This window comes from Gorilla gorilla, chromosome 6 (assembly GCF_029281585.2).
Source record: "Gorilla gorilla gorilla isolate KB3781 chromosome 6, NHGRI_mGorGor1-v2.1_pri, whole genome shotgun sequence".
NCBI lineage: Eukaryota > Metazoa > Chordata > Mammalia > Primates > Hominidae > Gorilla > Gorilla gorilla.
Genome location: NC_073230.2, coordinates 32741706 through 32756218, shown reverse-complemented (window position 1 = coordinate 32756218; position 14513 = coordinate 32741706). Strand labels below are relative to the sequence as shown.

At 42.6% G+C, this 14513-nt stretch overlaps 1 long non-coding RNA gene across 1 annotated transcript in view; it reads right to left on the bottom strand.

Moving 5' to 3' along the window:
* LOC129523631 (uncharacterized) overlaps window positions 1–8007 on the bottom strand; it is a 189043-nt gene extending 181036 nt beyond the window's left edge. Inside the window, exon 1 of the long non-coding RNA XR_010134618.1 lies at window positions 7938–8007. This is a non-coding gene — a long non-coding RNA (uncharacterized lncRNA). The remainder of the gene's footprint in view (window positions 1–7937) is intronic.
* Window positions 8008–14513: the final 6506 nt, after the last annotated feature.

Sequence of the window (14513 nt, the reverse complement as noted above, 5' to 3'; positions counted from 1 at the left end):
TATACAGCACTTTCTGAATCTAGAAACCCCATTTTTTTAAATTGTAGTAAAATCTACATAACATAAACGTCACCATTTTAACCATTTTTGAGTGTACAATTCATTGACATTTAGTACATTCACACTGTTTTGTCCCCATTACCACTATCTAGATCCAGAACCTTTTCGTCATCCCAAAGGAAACCCATACCCTTTAAGCAGCTCCTCTCCATTATCCCTTTCCCCAGCCCCTGGTAATCATTAATCTGCTTCCTATCCCTACGGATTTGCAGAGGTCCTATCCTTACCCATGGGCTCTTTTGTACCCAGCACCGTGATGAAATATGGAAGAGGCCTTAGGGTGCTTGTAGCCATCCTGAACTGAATCAGAGGGACTAAGAGACAGAGCTGGGCAGAAAGAATATGAGGAGTAATGTGTCACAAGAGAGGCACTTCTGGTAGCTTTACTTGTAAACCTACATTTTCAATACCTCGGTCTCCTAGCAACATGCAGGTTAATTTAAGGATGTGAGGGAAGTAGAAAGTATCCATATCCTTAGGTTATGGAAAAGAATGATAAGATTCCCATGGATCTAGTTTGGCAAGTCATGGAGGTGAAGAAATGGAAAAATGATTAAGTGAATGTGAACACACATAGAAAGGCTTGCGAGGGAAAACGGATGCCCTCCAGGTTATGGAAAATTATTCATGAAAGTGAGAACTTTTAAGGAACACACATGATTTAAAAAATGTTGTTTCAAAACATCATTTTGCTTCCGATACTGTTTGGCTGTCTTAAAACTCAGAATCCACTGCCCTCCTGGCTGCAGGAGGGGCACAGGCTGTGTGCTTGTGGTGAGAGCAAGCAAGGGCACCAGACACTCGGTAGGCAGCCCCCTAAATACAACAAGATGAGAAGGAGCTGCAGCCAGGGCTTTTGACTCTTCACAATTTGCAAAGCTACTGGAATTTTAAAAGTGAAAAAATTCTCTCTCTCTCTCTCTCTCTCTGCCCCCTCCCCCCACCTCCCCAGCTCCCCCACGTTCATGGATGGCTTTTGTGATGGTCATCTCCACTGGGACCGCTATTCAGGGCACTCCAAGAGTTGCTGTATATAAGTTTGTGTAAAGTTGAAACATAAACAGACATCTTATTCTTGACCCAAGTAAAAAGCTCTCCCAATGCTTACTTGATTCCCAAAAACTCTGGTTCCCTTACTTTTTCCCCAGCTTCTACTCTCAGTTCAAACTAAGCTACATTCTTAGGACACAGATTTTCAGCTTCTCTAAGAGAATACAACCCTCTCATTCCACCTTCCATCTCTTCATTATCTTCTGCCCACCACACACAAATCCCCGGGTCTCGCATGTCTTTGGTCCCTTCAGCTGTGGCTGCCTGCCCTCTAATGCTGCAAATCAGCCTAGGAACAGCTTCCACTTAGGAGTGAGAGAAGAGAGGAGCATCAGTTCCAGATGGGGTGCAGAAAGTTGGGAGGAAGAAAAGAAAAGGCAGCTTTTCTATGTGGTTACTTAGGACTCAGTGCTTACCTCTGCACAGGCAGGAGAGTGGACTTGACGGTGGCAGGGTCCTGTGTGGCATGTAAGCAGTCTCCTGCCAGGGAAGACCTGAATGCCCAGTGACAAAGCTCGCACTCCTCCTGCATTACACTATCATGTGTGCCCTATGACCCTGAGCCTTGTTCACGGTGCTTGGCTCTGCTTGCCCCCTTTGCTCTGCCAGCTCTCATACACACTTTCTTTATTTCTGTAGCGCATTTACAGTCTGTAAACAAGGATTCATCATGGGAAACTGTTTTTAAAGTCAGAAGATCTTGATTCAAGTCCAACTCTGCCCGTTACCATGTGACCTTGAGTGAATCTTGTAATCTCTCTTTTAAAAATACAGACAGCAACACTTGCCCCCTCCATTTACGGCATTATAAGCATCTGATGGGATCACACATTTGAAAATATATCGTAAAACATACATGAATATATGGTGTCTAGTTATCAAGAGTCCAGGTCCTGTGCCTTCCAATGAAGTTGTGATTTCCTAACCAATATTAATTAATTAATTAATTTAAAAAAATAAACAATGGCATCTCCTTCTAAACTAGTTCGTAAGCCAAACTATTTACCTTATCCCTTTGCTGTAAATAAAATTTTAAATGCTAACTTCAGTATGCCAAATAATTAAACGTAGGCAATTCTTTTCAGATGTCTGTGTCTTATTAACCTTATGCTAAGAACCAAATTCTGGCTTATCTATGATGCTCTGTGAAAAAAACCACACCCAACATGGAATTCGTATGGTTAGACAGAAACTGGAATAAGTGTATCTCTTAGAGGGTTAAAGCAGGCTAAAGGCTGCAAAACAACTAAGACTGAAAAGATTGCAAAAAAAAAAGATGTTTATACCGCTAAAGAGAACAAACTTCTTGAGCCTTCTGGAAGTGCCTTTTTATATACAATTTGTATGCTAATTATAAATCATTTGAATATATTAGATAAAGCAGTTTCCCTCAGGACCTAGTGTTTGGTAAAATTTGCCCTTGAAAAACACAAAGTCAGTGAAGTACTATAAAAGCCAAAGTCTTCGCAGTGGTCTCAAGAGCTTACAAATTCTGCCCCTACATGCCCTGCAATGTTCTTCCTCATTGAGCCAGTTCCAGCCACATCAGCCTCCCTGGTGCTCCTTGATCAGATTCACCTGGAGCCTTGGCACTGGCTGTTTCCTCTGCTTGGGGTGCTCTATCCATGGACACCCACATGGCTGAATGCTTCCTTTCCTTCAAGTCCTTGCCCATACCCCTTCTCAACCAGGCCTACTCTGAACACACTTGTTGAATTTGCAGCTCTCCATCCTATATTCCATTTGTCTGCTCAATTTTCCATAGTACTTATCACCTTCTAACATACTAGATGATATTTCCTAATTAAATGTCTCTCTCCTTGGTAGAACATAAGCTCCACAGGGCAGAGACTTTTGTCCGTACAGTTTGCTACTGTACCCCAGCACCTAGAACAGTACATAGTACGTAGACACTCAATAAATTGTTTTGAATAAAAAGATGCTAAAAATCTTTGGTGTTTATGACATGGGACTTCAGAGAACTATCTGAAAAGAGAGGTTTCCAGGGACATTACAAAGATCTTCTAGTAACAAAATGAAAAACAACAGAACAGAAAAATAATGGGACAGAAAAAATAGAACAGAGAAAATGAAAAACTATTATGGAGACAAAGAAATGGAAGCAGAACTGAGGAGGAAGATAAAACTGAGTCCCCTTTCCCTCATGGAACCCAAGAAGGCTTTCTCCACATGCTCTATCAAGACCAAGTTCAAGGTTGGTCTTTTTCAGTTTTGCTTTCTTCAAGGCTGACTGGCAAGGAAGTGAGAGTAGAGCTAAAAAGATCTAAAGACTTCTGGGTTGCCTGTTGATTTCTGGAGGTCAGGGAGTGGAGTAAATTGGCCAAGAGCTCAAAAGGGACCCATTAGTGAAAGCCAGACTGGAGAAAATTCCCTCATCATCATCAAGAGGAGGGCACCTTCACCCCAAAACAGAAAAGTATGGGAGAGAGAAGGGACTGGCTGGCTCTTTGAAACAGTCACAATGTTCATAGTAAACACCTTTGGGTTAATTCAGCTCATTAATATGAATCCGATCCCACGGGGGTTGCAAAGAAAGGTCTGGTAGAAGAAGGAAAGGTACAGAAAGGGGGACTGTAACTGACATTCCTTTTTTAACTCATTCCTAGCAGAATTGGATATTCAAAGTCTTTATCTGGACCCCTGTGGTCTTCATGAGTGGACGCAGAAGTAGTGCTTTTTAAACAATCTATAATTCAGCATGCCAATGCACAGGTGAATCTAGTTGATAAAACTTGAGTATACCTTGATCTAAAATGTAAGCATGACCTTGGAGAAAAATGAAGGAATTAGGTTCCCTCACTTCAAATTGTATAAAGTTCCTTCTTAATCATTAAGATATACGTTAACTTCTTATTTTTCTCTATAAACCTAATATATTTCCCAAAGCATCCTAATTCATTTCCTTGGGGAGGGAAGAAAAGAGGGCAGGAAGAAGGACAGGGAAAAGGGAAAGAAGGATAAAGAAGCAAGGAAAGAAGGAAGGAAAGAAAGGGAAAATATCACCTATTTTCTTCCCCTGAAATACCATCTTCCCTTGGCCAGCTTCCTGCAGGGGTATGAAGCCACCTCTGCAGCAACCTGGCTTCTGCTACAGCCTAGAGCAGAGCTTCAAAAAGGAATTGAAACTGTTAGGAAGACTCTATATCAGTTATATTTCTCAAAAGAGAATTTAGCAAGATTCACAGACTCAGACTCTGCTAGTTACTTAGCAACTGCCCTCAGGTCAAAAAATGATCCCAAATAGTTGGGGCATGAGGCTGATATTTTTTTTGATCAAACACAGCAAGAGACATGCTGTTTCCTTATTTCTTGATATTCTCCGGTCTCATCCACTCCCAATAAGGTAAGCTTAATCCTGTTACACGTTATGGAAGTAGGTTTTCAAAAAGGAATTGTGTTACTATTGATTGCCAGCCAATGAAATTCTCATTGCTCACTACAAACCTCTAAGATGCTTCTTATGTCACTGCTCTGGGTGACATGGTGGACACTATGTTCTTTCGAGAAAGGCCACACATTGTAATATAGTGGCTGAAGTTTTTATCTTTTTCTATTAAGCAGGAGTTATTTCATTTCAACAAGCTCCCCTTGGAAAGAGAACATGACAAGTTAAACGACAGTCTGTCCTGGGCTGTTGGGCGCTCCTGTCACAATGACTAGAGTTTCTTCCAGCACAGGCCTCTCTGTAGATTAAAACATATATCTTAAGAGCCAATGTTAAAGTTAATGCAAAAGTTCAGAGGTGCAAAATAATTTAAATGTGCCCAAGTGGTAGCAATAACATCTCTAAAATCTCAGCAGTGAATTATGGATATGTGGAATATTAAAAATGCAAAGCTAACTCAATTTGCATTTGCAATGTCCCCTAGCTGTTACTGGGGAGGAGGAAATTGCTTTCTGCTGAATTCAAGGGCACACTACTTAGTGCTGTATTTAAGTCAAGGAGAAAAATTACTCATTTTTATTCTACCACTTAACTTGTGCTTATGTAATCTGTCTGGCACCGGAGTCAGTTGTTTGATATTATTTTCAGTCACAGAAAGAGAATATATAATTCAATCATCACACCTTTATTTTCACTTGCTTGGCAATCTCGCAGAGCCTTATTACCACCAGTAAATCCTAGTCTGTCATCAATCAGCGCTCAGCTGCCCGACTGTTCCCGACAGATCGCACCAACCATCAGTATTATTATTTTTATTTTGGTGAACGGGTCTGAGGGGAGGGCAGAGCCACATTTGTGCTATCAAAGGGGGCAGATAATGCATTCCTTTACCACGGACCTCCCCACCTTTTGCCATCTCTAGGCCACCTTTCCCCAGCAGGTAAATTTTCATGTATGCGAAGTAGCAACTAATACATGGCAAAGCAGAAACCCACTCTCAACTGTGTATCTTCTCCCACCTTGTTCTTCCTCTTTTCCAACTTGTCCTTCCTCCAACTGCTCATTTTTGTCTTCCCTGCACACTCACCTTAGTCCATCCCTGGTAAACAAACAGGCATTACCTACACTGCCCATTGGGCCATGACACTGACGTTACCTGCCACCACTCCTTGGCAAAGAGACCCTTAAAGAGCAGGCAGAAGAGGCAGCTATTAAAGTTTCTTATGATGGAAACCCAAAAGGAAAGACAATGTGAAGGACTGGAGTCTGGTAAAGAGGGAATCAGAGGAAGGCACAAATAATGTGGGGTCCCTGGTTACAGGGTAAAGGAGAGGCCACACAGCTAGAGGGCCAGGTTGGCCAGAAACTCTGTTTCAGAGAAGACTCCATGCAGTTGGTCCATTTCTCCCTGATCTCTGTGATTATGTGTGATGGCTGTGTTGATCATAAGTTGCTTTGTTTCCCTTTCTTCACATTTCCTTGTATTGATCACTTTATCGGGGATCAGTTTTCTTTTTCACTTATCCCGAATGGAGGTGATATGATCTATTGCAGTGGATCTTAAACCCCAGCATTGTAAGAACTGTGTAGGCCTCACTCACACTCAGAAATTCTGACTCATTAGGTCTGGGGAGGAGCCTGAGGATCTGCATTTTTAATAAGAACTCCTACCCATGCCCACCGAGGGGTTCTATGTGTAGTTCAGCATTACTCTTTGTAAAAATGGCTTTTTTTTTTTTTTAAGACAGAGCCTCACCCTGTTGCCCAGGCTGGAGTGCAGTGGTGCAATCTTGGCTCACTGCATCCTCAGCCTCCTCGGTTCAAGCAATTCTCCTACCTCAGCCTCCCGAGTAGCTAGGATTACAGGCATGCACCACCATGCCCAGCTAATTTTTGTATTTTTAGTAGAGACGGGGTTTCACCATGTTGACCAGGCTGGTCTCGAAATCCCAACCTCAGGTGATCCACCCACCTCAGCTTCCCAAAGTGCTGAGATTAGAGGCATGAGCCACCACCCCAGGCCAAAATGGCTTTTTGAAAGCCGCAGAACAAGGGGGGTACTGTTGTGTAGCCTAGTCTAAACAGTCTTTCCCCTTGCATCCTTTTTCTTCTCCTTCTTCTCTCTCTCACTCGCACACACACACACACAAACACACGCATGCACGCACACACACACACACGCACATACTCACTTGCTTTGGTCAATGTGACTAAAAGGTCAAGGTTATCTCTTGGTTGCTGCCTTAAGAAATCAAATCTTTTTGGCAGAGTGTCATAATCAGCTAAAAACATTACCTTTACTTCCACAAAGAGGCAGAAATTACTCCCAAACATCAAAGATGAGGCACGGGGGATCCCTAGACAGTAGCCTATAAAAAACCGAATTGTAGATCAAGACCAGCTTCATAAAAACAATTCCCTTGTTTTTCTAACAAATGAAGCATCCTTGGATTTGGTGGTTTGGGACTTGGTAGTTCTATATAGAGCTCTCAGTAAGATGAATACTTGTAATTTGGGGTTTTTTTCAAAAGCCATGGAATTTCCTTATATATTTATAATGCATATGAGTGGTGAGACAGAATAATTGGGAGTATCTTAGACAACAGAAATCTCATTTGGTCCTTGCAATTTCAAGCAAAGTCTCTAGTCAGATAAAATTTTTAAAAGCAGAATTCAGGCTATTGTTTTGAAAAATAAATCAGATGGAAATGAGAGTAGACAAATGAGAGATTTATAATCCCTGTGGTACACAGTTCATAAATTGGCTGCCCTTTTATCTCTGCAGAAAAAGAAATGGGGAAATTCTGCAAATCCCAGAAGAAATAGGCAGAACATCTAAGTTAAGAATGCAAGGGGAAAGGGACTCCCTATTAAAGCAAAACACTACCCCTGTGCCCTGCACATATCATAACTTACCTGTTTTATTCCACTCTAGCTGGGCTTTGCTAGGTGGTTTAGTAGTTAGTCTGCATGTGGCCCTAGAAGGAGGGGCGACTAGGAAGTGGCTCCCAGCAGTGCACTTCATGAATTTTACTTTCCTCTTGAGAATATTGTCAATATTGTGTCCCAAGATACAAGCAGCTTCCACTGGAGTTATGTAAACCAATTGACAAAAAGCACCTTATCATTTTAGCACAACTGAAATCAAACTCTGCCCGCACTAAAAAAAAAAAAAAAAAATTGTATAATAAGGTGCTGCCTTAGTTCAAACCCACAGATTCCTTTGAGCAAGCGGTCTCTGTTCCTTCTGCTAGGTCCAGTCTGCCTATTCCCAAAGCTACTGGTGGTGCTTCTACTTCTTCAGGTGAGAAATTATCCTCTGCTTATTGGAAGGTCATTGCCCCCATGGGTCTAACGATATACCTATCCTGTAGCAATACAATATCATGCCATCCATGCAACAGAAATTATTAATACATACATAAATAGGCTGGTCATTCCATCGCAAGGAAAAAGAAAAGGTTTCGATGCATGATGTAGCTTGGGATGATTCATCGGAGAATGTTGCTAAAGATAGGGCAGTATAATATGGAAGCTGGCCCCAGGAGAAATTGTTACGACATAGATAACACTGGGTTAAAGCTACAGAAAAATGAAAAAGGAAAAATCAAGCTGTTTAAACATTAAACATTTGTTTAAATATTAAAGTAAAGTTAGCCTGACAGCAAAATCGATATTAAATCAGGCCTGGAAACTGTTTTACGACCTCAAACACTGGGCTTCTTAACTGCCAGTGTCATAAATGATGTCACTCTGCAGCATGATCATGGCTGCCAGCAGCAGGTCAGAAGTGCCAGCTTTAATTTTAAAATGTTAATTTGTGATGTAATTTACAGTTTGCTCCCAGGGACAAATGTCGCTCTCTGGGCATGAACCTCCCAAAGTGCTGTTGTGAGCAAAAGGCCTTCTCCCTCTTGATTTCCTCCTACCTTTAACAGCATGGTTTCACAGGGGCCTGCAGATTCTCCTGGGTTTGAACAAAGTATAGGAGGACAGTAATAAATGGGTCAAGGTTATTTTCCAGTCAGTGAGAACATTTTTGAGGAAATGCTTCTGGGGTAAAAGAAAAAAAAAAAGCCATAGAAAGCTGTACCTGCTGTAAAACATTGCATGCACAGGCTGGAATTTGCTGCCAACGATATGGCCAGAGTGGGGTTGCAGCAGAGGAAACAACTTTGAGAGGCTTCCTGTACCATGTGACTTGCTGGACCTATGGACAAAGACTTCCTTTATTCCCAGCCTCGGCCCCTCCATTCTCCATTCTCCCACCTGAACCTGTCCTCTCTCTCCCAACACGCTCCCCTGCTGGCCTTGTCTCAAAAGCAGAAATGTCTATGTTACTGACTTCTGAGGTCCCTCAGCGTCTCAAACCAAAATAAGCTTTGCCAGTGTGCCCTGTAGAAGCCGCTGGCTTCCCCAAGGTGGCACTGCCTGCCATGGGGACACTGCCTTCAGTAAGAAAGGGTGCACTTAGTTTACATTCCCCAGGTGTGGGTTGAGCAGATACAGCATGGGGTCCTTTGCTTGTGGTGGTCCGGTCACAGCTGGGAGCTTTGTAGTTTAGGTGGTTGTCGATGAAGGCCGGGATACAAAGGACCATGGGAAAGGTGAAGTTTGGTGAGTGTGTGTTTGGAGGAGTGGTGATGATGAGAGACTGTGTTTGTCTGCTAGGGCTGCCGTAGCAAAGTGCCACAGACTCAGTGGCCTAAACAGAACGTAGTGTCTTACAGTTCTGGTGCTAGAAGCCTGAAATCAAGGTGTTGGCAGGGCCACGTTTCCCCTCAAGGCTCTAGGGAAGCTTCTGTTCCAGGCCCTCTCTCCTAGCTTTGAAAGGTGGGAGCCTAACCCCAGCCTCTGCATGGTGTCCTCAGTGTGTCTGTCTCCATGTCCAAATGTCCCCCTTGTGTAAGGATGCCAGCCACATTGAAATAGCAGCCCATCCTACTCCAGCAGGACCTCATCTTAAATTAACTAATTGTGTTTGCAATAGCCTTATTTCCAAACGAGTTTACATTTTGAGGAAGTGTGGGCTAGGATGTCAACACTGAATTTGGAGGCACTGTAACTGAACTTAAAACAGTGACAAGCGGGGGTAGGAATCAGGAGGGGTCCAGATAAGAAAACCTGCAGAGATGAGCCCCGAGCAAGAAGGAAGTGTTTGTTGTCCAATAAGCAGAAGACTCAAAGGCAAGACCTAACTCAGGAAGGAATGCTGCTTGGAACAGAATTCCACCTGCCCATCCTCTTGTGGCAGGCCCTGAGATACCAGTGAACACTCCTCAAACAATGTAGCCATTTATGTTATAATTGTATTTTCTACTGAAATTGGATTGGTGTTCAGCTTTCTCTTCTGAAAAAAATCAAAGGACCATGAGAAAGAAAAAAAAAACGACACTGAAATATTTGGGAAAGAGATCAGGGGTCAATTTATGTTCCCCTCCAGAGGTAGAAGAAAACACAAACAAAAAGTATATGTGAAACCGAGAACCACACAGGATACATCACTGTGGCTGCGGCACCGCCACTCAGGAGCACCTCTTCCAGCAAACACACTGTCTTGACCCGAGGTGAGGACATGCCCAGGATGGGAGCCAGGTCAGTGGGAAGCCACGGACCTCCAAACAACCACAGAGAAGAAGGCAAACAAACACTTGCAGTTATGGAAGCTCAGTTGTTACACTCTTGGAAGCAGTTCAGATTTCCACGAATGGCATGGAGTTGCTACGTGATAATTTTTTAAATCACAAAATTCATCTCAGCCCAAAAGTTCTAGACTAGAAATTTCTTTCTATAATTTTTATCCACTTGATTTTCTACACAGCTTAGAATAGGCTCCTCTGTCCCCCACTCCCCAGTAGATTTTCCTACACCTCTGCTCCTCTATAAACTTACAGACATCATCCTTCCTGTGAAAGAGATGTACAAGTTCCTACAAATATTGATTGTAATAAACGCCTGTTTTCTGTCTGCCCCAGTTCTGTCAAATTTGTGTTCGCAAAGAGAGGTAGACAAGAAAATTATTCAAGAAAGACACAATTTTTAATTAGAACAGAATAAAACAAAACACGGCCCTGTTTTACAGGTGAAAAGCAATGTCTTCAATTCATGTTCTATCCAAACAGTCCCCTGAAGAACATGCTGTTTTGATGTGCTTACCTGAAATATGAATGACTGATGTTTTGCTTTGGGGGTAGCAGTGGGGGGAATCTTGCAGAGGAGTTACGGGAAAGGGTAGCCTCTAAAGACTTTTGTAAAAAAACAAAAAATAAAGTTTGGTTTGGGGTTTTTGTTTCTTTAAGTGTGTGCTCCAGCTTCCAATACAGCAAGGAAAGGCTATTCTGCAAACAAAAGGTGATTTTGCATTCAGGCTTATAAAAGCAAAAATGCTTATCAACAGTTTTAAGAGTAAACAGTGTGGTGACCTCCTATGGCCACATCACACGCAAACTCTTCCAGGTGTCTCTGATGAAGGATTTAGTGTCTGCTCTGTGGAAATAATTATTTATGTGAAGTGTAGCTTAACCACTGTATTAGTCCTTTTTCACATTGCTATGAAGAATGCCACCTGAGACTGGGTCATTTATAAACAAAAGGTCAATTTATTAATTGACCTACAGTTCCACACAGATGGGGAGGCCCCAGGAAACTTACAGTCATGGCAGAAGGGTAAGCAGGCATGTCTCACATCGCAGCAGGTGAGAGAGAGGGTGTGTAAAGGGGGAAGAGCGCCTTGTAAAACCATCAGATCTCATGAGAACTCACTCACTATCACGAGAACAGCATGGGGGAACCATCCCCATGAGCCAACCGCCTCCCTCCCTCCACATGTGAGGAATACAATTTGAGATGAGATTGGGTGGGGACACAGAGCCAAACCATATCAACCACTTTTGTCAACACTTACTAGATCCTATTTTAGTTTACATGGAGGTTAAGGCAAATAAGAACATTTATTTCATCTAGGATTCTAACGTACCAGGCTTTGCTTCTGAGAAGATCCAATGCTTTGCAAAATCAAGGTTATAATGCAAATTAGTGTAAATGTTTCTTTTCCTGATGATGCTAACTGAATCAGTCTGTATTTGTCAACAGATGAGACACATGGTAACTCCTGGCCTTAGAAGGAGCTACAGGTATGTAAATCAAGAGGAAGCTACTCATTGCTCATTGAACGGGCATGTGAAATAACACCAACTGCATACAGAAGAGCATTAACAGGGCTGGGATCCAATGTGTTCCAGGGCTGGGATCCAATGTGTTCCAAATGGATTGTAGTGACCTATGCTCTGGATGAGCCCATTGAAGAGAGGAATCACCTGCTAATTATAGGCGACAGTGTCCTTTCCGGTCTTACAATCCAGGTACTTAAGTGGATTACCTTACCTGGGCTTTAGTGTAATAAAACCAAATGTCCATTTATTAATTGAGTTGCCTTTACTTATAAGTCACTGAAAACCCAACCAAACCTGCTCAAAGAGCAAAGAATGCATGTTAGCCTGGGTAACTGAAAAGTCCAGAGAGGTAGAGTGGCTACAGCTGTGGAATCCTACTAAATCAAAGCTCTCCTGGTGAGCCTGAAGCAGCCTTAGGACAGAAGCATCACCCTGGAGCATGTGATCATCCAGGCAGTTTGGGAGTGGCAGCTGTTGCCAAGATACTTGCCAAAGGTCCTCCTCTCCTTTTTAGCTGGAATAGCAGAGGTGTTCACTAAAGCAGCAGCTGGGTCTAATGAACCAACACAGAGCAATTGCAGCAAATTTCTGTGGCCTTACCAAAACCCTGGTGAATCATTTTTTTACTCAAGAACATTTATTTTCAGCAGTCTAGTTTTCTAGTTTTCAAAACTTTCAAAGATAGCATTCGACACAGCTAAGTAACACCCAACATGATAATAATAAATTTACAAAAATTGGGTTGGACTTGAGGTTGCCCTTGATCCACTCAAGAAATCCATCCAATCTCCATTCAGGAAGAGCCTGGGACCCTGAAGAAGGTTCCAGGTCACTGCTGTGCCCCGCCTTAACGGCCCACCAGAATGAACACGGCCCTGCTGGCAACAGTGAATAATCATATTCATCTCAGCTATGCAGAGATGGCTCAATGTCCCTCCAAGAACACACAATGGCCTCTTCTGTTATCACATCCATGAGGATGCTAGTTTCCAATTTCAGATGTCAAAGGTCTCATATGGTTGAAGCTAGAGGCTGAGTGGAGAAGGCTTCCAGGAAAGAAGATAGAACCTACAAAGTAGAGACAGATAACTCTACTTTGTAAGGACAATGAGTAAAAGGGTCAATGCCCCCACCAAGCTGGCCTCTCAATCTCCTTGACCCCTAAATAAGAAGAAGAGAAGACAGGGAACAGTTTCATACTTTGGCTGAGACATGGGGCTGGAGCTTTTTATGGACAAAAGATATTTGTTCCCCGCCAAGCCACCCACAGCTCGGGCCCCCTTCTCTGAACCCAAATAATACTGAGTGACTATAAAATACCCCTTTGCTCAAAAGCACCTGGTTTGCATGGTATCCTAATGCAGACTGTCATGCATTCTCCACTTTGGTGAATTTGGTGCCCAAGAATTTGTGTTTTTAACAAATTCCCAGATGGTGCTGATGCTGCTGGTTCAGGGACCACACCTTGGGGACCACTGCCCTATAGTGGAGTATGCATCATTAATTGCGCATTGGAATCATCTGGGGAACTTAATCCCCTGATGCCTGGGTTCAACCCCCAGAGATTCTAACTGGGTATTGGAATTTATTAAAAAAAAAAAAAAGAAAACAACAACAACAACACAGTACTTTTAGGCATAGAGGGTTATGACTGAAACTGTTGTGATTTAGGGCGAGAAAGTCATTCACTGTATACCCAAGATTTCTTCTCAAGGGTAGATCATAGAGGGAAGGAAAGAAACAGGCCGTTTTCATTAGCCATCCCCCTACCCCCATCCAAAGAAAAACCCTAGAAGCGGTTTTCTGGTGAGGATGACTACATTGGCCTAATAAGCCAAAGCATTTTTTCTTGGCTACCTTTGAGATCCACAGGAAAAGAAATCGCTGCTATAGTAACAGGAATGCTTGTACACAGTCTGTCATGGGGGGCAGCAGGATGAATAAATACTTCTGTTTGCACTATAACCCCACAGCCTTTTCTCAGCCATTCAATGTGAGGGGACACTCCCCTACTTTGTAACCTCAGAAACAGAGAGACTTATGCCTGCTGGCTTGCCATGGTAACCAGCAGGAAAGAATTGAGGTTTCTGTTCACCCAGGGCAAGAGACTCTGGATTAGCTAGACAGAAGTTGGGCTATAAAATCCATTAATATAGTGTGGAAAAGGCTAATCATTATGCCTCTTGTCAGACTCTAGGATAGAGGCCGTGCGAAAAAAGAAGTTTAACTAGCTGTGGCCTTTACTGTATTTGATAAATTGTAGTTTACTTTCTACTTGAGGTTTTTATTGACCATAATAATTCTAATTGAAATAAACATTTTGATTACAGCTCTGTTCTGCAACTGCTTAATAGGGAACTAAAATAACTTTCAATAATCATTTTGTGCAAATGGGATTCATGTAGCCTGACAGTTATTCCAGGCATTTATTGGCATGCAGCAGGCTGGGAGGGTTTCCGAGCATAATTACGGGAACATTTTACACTGGGCTTAACCTTACCAAAATGACAGACTGAAAAGTGGTGTAAAGGAGCAAATAAATCCCATAATCTGCCATAGAAACTCATAAATGAATCCTCTTTCTCTACTGTTTCTGATGCCCAGGACTCTAGTTAAAATTAAAAGGAGTTTTCTTCTGAAACTGACAGTCTGGCCACAAGAGCACACTTTAATGAGGGTACAATGCAAAGCTGGCACTTTGGGGCAAAGGGATATTTTATAGTCACTCACTCAGTATTATTTGGGTTCAGCAGAGGAGACCTGAGCTGTGAGTGGCTTAGGGGTACAAACACCTTCTGTCCAGGGAAAGCTCCAGGACCCTTGTC